This window comes from Pholcus phalangioides, unplaced genomic scaffold (assembly GCF_987345545.1).
Source record: "Pholcus phalangioides strain wild (caught in Gottingen) unplaced genomic scaffold, Ppha-v1.0 ptg000024l_1, whole genome shotgun sequence".
Classification (NCBI taxonomy): Eukaryota; Metazoa; Arthropoda; class Arachnida; order Araneae; family Pholcidae; genus Pholcus; species Pholcus phalangioides.
Window position 1 is genome coordinate 32199103 of NW_028301616.1, and position 6000 is coordinate 32205102.

The following is a 6000-nucleotide window of genomic DNA, read 5'->3' on the forward strand; positions in this document are numbered from 1 at the left end:
GGCATTTCCCCCTATAAGGTAGAGACTGACAGGGCATTGGGCAGGCAGGCCGGGAAAACGAACCGAATTTTTTCTTTTAATTTTTTACACCAGTGGTGCGCAAACCGTGGGTCTCGCTAGCGGGGTCGCGAGAGATTCTCCAAAATAAAAATTTCCAAATAAATTCATTTTTATTCAAAAATATGTCAAGACTAAAGAATGCCTTGATTCAGCTGAGTTATTTACCATGTATCAGACAATGTAATTTTAAAAAATTTTACTTGTAAAATAATCAAAAATATCGGCTCCGTCATGCCGGAATCACGAATGCGCAATTTACTTGCAAAAAAAAAGAACGTGAGAAATATCGTTTGAGTGTTCAGTCTACCCATGTTACTCTTTGCAAGTTATTTTCCTAAAATGTTTTGTAACGTGTGTTTCAATAGGGCATAGCCTTTTAGAGTATAAAACGTTTCATCCAGTCGCTAACATAGGTGCATGAGAATATGCAAATAAGATGTAAAGAGGAACGTAGTAAAATTCTGACAGCTATATAATCATAGATATGATTTTGCTTTTGTCATGACGCACTGAAAAATCAAACACAACATTACATACGCACTCAGACTGTTAGGTACACACACAGTTACACTTCCGGCACAACTCACTAGGTAAAAAATCGCCCATAGATGGTGATAGACTTCAATTGTGTTTGGTTTGAAAGAAAGTCTCCAGTACGGAAGAGTAATCTACCCGAACTGCACGAAGACCAATATAATTCATTGAAATAAAATTAATTGAAGTTTTACTGTAAATCGAAATTTGACCACTCACCAGCATTGTTTCTAACGCTGACTGAGCCCTAGTTTTGGCTCTCCGCTTTAAATCGCTTTAAATATACATTGACATCAGGTACACTTGGTAACTTCGCACTTGGCTTGGCCATCACTGCTTGGAGAGTATCGAGCTTCGACTTACGATTGTTCTGGTTCACGGATATGCCGGGCATTTCGGAGTCCAAACGAGCCGGCAATTGTTTCATGTCACCCAAGGTCTTATCAAACGCACTGAGTAATGAAAGGGCTTCTCCTTGCTGATGACCATATCGATAGCGAGTCTTTGTCTGGTGATCCAAAGTTATCCCTAAAGTAAGACCAGGAATCGGAGAGGGCCAACAGTCAGAGTCATCGTCCTCAGACGTGTCCTGCAATCAGATAAACATACACACATATCAAATATTATTTTATATTTTACATTCTAATGCATGTAGAATGTAAATGACTTTAGTTGTTGTTCTCTGAAGCCTCTTTCCCTTTCTGGGGGGAGGGGGAGAGAGGAGTACCCAACGTCACGAGCTTCGCGCTGAGGCTTTCTGCTACAGACAGTGTTGCTCCGGTGCGTCAGAAGACAAGCCCTTACTAAATGGCTCTAGGAATGTCTCCTAGTTGTTCTCCTCGACCACCATTCCAATATCTTCCAGCCTCCAACATTTCACCTACAACGTGCCGTATGGGATCAAAAAGCAGTGTAAGCACCCTTCTTGGCGCCATTGAGGCACATACAAGTGAAATAATCCAAAATGCACGTTATACAAATTGAAAAAAAAAACTACACGGAATTGAATGAAGGTAAATTCGTATTACCGAATTTAAAGAAAAAAAGTCAGGAAAATACGAAATTAAAATCATCAGAAAAATAAATTCCGCGGCGGGTTTTAAAGTTACTAGGCTTCGGCCCAACAGTAGTTATTTAATACCATCAAGAATTAAGAAAAATCGATGCTGAAACGCGACTGTGTGAGCAGTATATCCTGCAACAACGCGCGATGGAAGTGAAATGGCACGTAGTTCAACAATGCATTGAAATACACGTGTGTTGCATTCGCGTTTCAGGCACAACTTAGATAGCAAAACAAGGTATCCAAACAGCTGATAAAAGGAAAATTTGTACATTCGTGCTTCTGGCATGCGGCAGACGATATCAAGTTGGTACCTTTACAGAATGACTTAGAGAGAATCACCCGATTTCAACATTGCATATTTCTTAAAAATTAAAAACACTTTATATACATATATACATAGAATGATAAGTAACATGTGAATATACGGGGGGAAATGTGTTACGAACAATTTTTGTTAATGGTTGATTTCAAGTGTAGAATTATTTTGAAATCGGATGCTTCTTTCTTAATCACCCTGTACACGAAAATCAAGGACCATACAAATACAAATACAAAGACAAATACAACGCCACAACAGGCAAAATGCCCAACGAGGTGGCTGATAAACCTCGCTACACTTCAATCTTTCATAAGGAATACAAGTACATCAAAAAACAAAGTAAATATTTATATGATATTGAAAAAAAAATCAATATCTTTGGAAGTCAATATCGTCTAATCAAAATCAAAACACGCGTTCCGAAAAGGGCTTTCGGGAAAGCACGTTTACTGGCAAAAAATTGAGATGCCTCGGAAACCCGGGACATATGGCCAGCCTATGTAGGGGTCCTCGATAAATTTTTTGGTCAAAAAGGGGTCACGCTTCAAAAAGTTTACTCACCATTGTTCTACCCTATGAATATGCAGAAAATCAGTATGAAAAACCCCGTTGAATGACCTGATCAAAAGGACATAGCTCCCACATCCGGCAGCAGGACCTGAGATCTTTGGTGGGGCCCCCCCACGCCAGATTTTCTTCACGGGTCATTCCATGGTCAATTGATAGTGTGAAAAAACAAAAAATTATAAAAATCGTCTCTACCATCATGCTGATGCCCTGTCAGCCTCACCCTTGTGGCGAGCCAGGTAAAGGGCCCACCGATAATGCTAGCTAAGATTCCTTTCCCTCCCTCACTAACAGTTTAAAGGTAGATGTGAGTTATGGCGATGGTTCTCAAACTTTTTCCAATGCCATCTCCATCTGCACCTAAGAATGGCACCTCAACCAGATCATGGCTCGCCGCTCTGTATCAATGAAGAGATAAAAGCACGTGGTCGACGAATACCTAAGCAATGCTGGAAGTTGTGCGTGTTTGTTGTGTTATTAAGCTAACGTGGAGTTTGTTTCTGTGTAACGCTTGTTATAGTGTTGCCATCTTTCATGGCAACACTTCAAGATCTTTGGGGGGGGTGGACCATCAAGACCCCATAAAACTGAAATTACTCGCATTCTTTGGAAGAGCCAAACAAAATAAAATAAAGCACGTTTTAGGCAAAATACAGGAAAAAAAGGAGGTTTTAGAAGAAAAAAATTTAAATTCCAGCACCCTTCGAATTATCCGGAATCGCGAACTTTCGAGACTCTGGTGTAGGTGGTCAAGAAGCCAGATGGCAGCATCAGTAGAACACGAAACACGCATATCTGCCAACACAAATACGAGCACCGCGCATACACTCAGAACACACATTCCGATATGTATTGATCCGTTAGAAATTCCACAGAGAAATGTATACGAGGTGCATGTATTATTAAGTAGTAGTTGTAGTAGCAGGGCCTGTTTCTTGCATACGTAAACAGGGTGCGTGCCTAGGGCCCGGAATTGGCTGTTGCCGACAGGTAGCGCTAACGCTCTTCCTTCGGCCGCTACTTCAGTGTTTGTCAAGATTGGCTTTTCCCACAGTTAGAAATCGATTCGGATGACTTCATTTTCCAGCAGGACGGGGCACCACTTCACTGGAACTTCGACGTTCGAGAATTTTCGAACAATCGCATTCCTAAACGATGGATCGGCCGTACGGGACCTGACGATTCAGTTAAACATCATTGGCCTCCAAGATCACCGGACCTCAGACTGTACGATTTCTTCTTGTGGGGGTTTATAAAAGACTACGTTTATGCGCTTCCCCTTCCAGCTACATTAGCCGAACTGAAGATGCACATAACAGCAGTCGTGGAAGCAGTGGATGCAAACATGCTCGCAAAAATTTGGGACGAATTTGACTACCGTATATATAAGGTAGTCAAAGTATATGTCTATAGACATATGCCGTGCATGTTGAGCACCTTTAATTTGGTTTGTAAAAAAACTTCATGATTAACCATATAATCTAAAATTAATTTTAAGTGTCTATGTTCAATATTTTTCGAAATATGCGTATTTCAAATCGGGTGATTCTTTTTGAAGCACCCTGTATATTACTTTGGGGCAAGCTGTGCCATGATTAGAATAAATTGTACCTGCCCTGCTTGGAAGTACTTGGATTCGATCTTCTAGTATGGGGATTTTGACGGAGATTGGTCAAAGCTTGTAAACATGTGAAAAAAAAACCTCTCATATTAATGAAGACGTGTGTTTCAGAGTGAAAAAAAAAATCCACAGGAGAATAAAAAAGGGAATAATTTCCGGAAATCTCTGAAAAGGAGGACAAAAGGGAAAATTTTGCGAAACGTAGGAGGACCATCTCCATAGGCGGATACTTGGAAGTCCGGGGGCGGACAAGGTCATTATTGCTGGGGGAGGGCACGATGATGATGATGTCAATTCATCTGTACATATATACATGGCCCCCACATCCTGAAGCAGGGCCCCTAGGCTGGGATCTTTAACGGGGCCCCCTTTATGATGAATTTATAGCGTGAAAAAACAAAAAAATTATTAAAATCCTCACGGGCCCCAGGGCTGGAGCCTTGTCAGCCCACCCCTTGTGGGGGCCATGAATATATACATTAGATCAGTCGACTCCACGTTTGACTCTTGGGGGGCGATGCACGGCCCCCGAATTCCGCCCATGACCATCTCCTCTAAGAGAAGGACGCTTGAAATGTGACATCATGTCCCCCCTAAAGGAAGACGTCTGGTAACCTTACGTAAACTTAAAGTTAATTTTATCAAATTTTCTGATGCTCACGTTGGTACTGCCATCTATATTTTGAGACCAACACCAAAATATCTCCAAGTATCTTCATTTGTCCCGCAATTTTATTTCAAAATATGGCAAATCTGAGATAGAATCGAGCATTTTTTTTTCTTATTTTTTCATGCGCATGAAGAAAACTAAATAAACATCTACTTTTGAACACCAATTGATGTTTTATGGCAAAAAATACGAACATAAAATTAATAAATAACAAATATGCTTATTTTTGTTTTTTTCCAATATTTTTTTGAAGGCTGTAAACACTCACGAGTCACAAAGCCAACATTCCATATCAAACAGTACATTACATTTAACCAGTAAACAAATTTCATAATCTTTTTACGAGTTTGAAAACTCGTGGTGATGTACGCGCTGCGTGGTTGGTGTTACGCCCCTCTCGCTCTGCGTTTGTGCCTTACCCTTTATTTAATTTTTTACTAGTGTTTCCCTCTTTAAGTACAGTTTTCTTTATTTATTATATTCGTAGGAGTAATTTTATTTAATTTCCTGAAGTGAAGGATCAAGGCTCTTGGTTAGGGCTCTGCCCGTTTCCGGGGTCTAGTTTGACTCCTTCAAATGTGCAGCTATGGCTGTTGAAATAGATACACAGCCAGCGGGCAGTGCAGACAAAGTCTCGTCTACAAGTCATAATTGGAATACTTTATTATCTGATGAAGACATCTTGGACGGTTTTGGTGAGTCCCCTCGCATTTTGCTAACTTTCAAGTTTTCGGGTGCAGAAATTATTCCCAGATCCAGGCCTTTGTGCCTGAAAAAGGATATCTGCTCAAAAATCTCTGTTCCTAAACACATCTCGGAGATTCGATTCACACGCTCAAGTGAGCTGTTAATCTCTACGGAAAATATTCACACTGCGAAAGAGATAAAAAAAATAGATATGATTTTGAACATTCCCGTTAAATCGGTCCTTTTGAAGGATTCGATTACCTCCAAATTTTTGCTAAATATTCCGTGTGATATTGCAGTAGTGGAAATTGCGGAAGAACTGCAATCGGAGGGGTTACAGGTCATCGGTATTCGAAGATTTATAAAAGAAAGAATTCCTTTACAAACTGTTCTGGTAACGATTCTTGGTAGGAACATTCCGCTGGAAATAAAGTTATGGTTCTTGATATTTCGACCACGTAAATTTATTGAGCGTC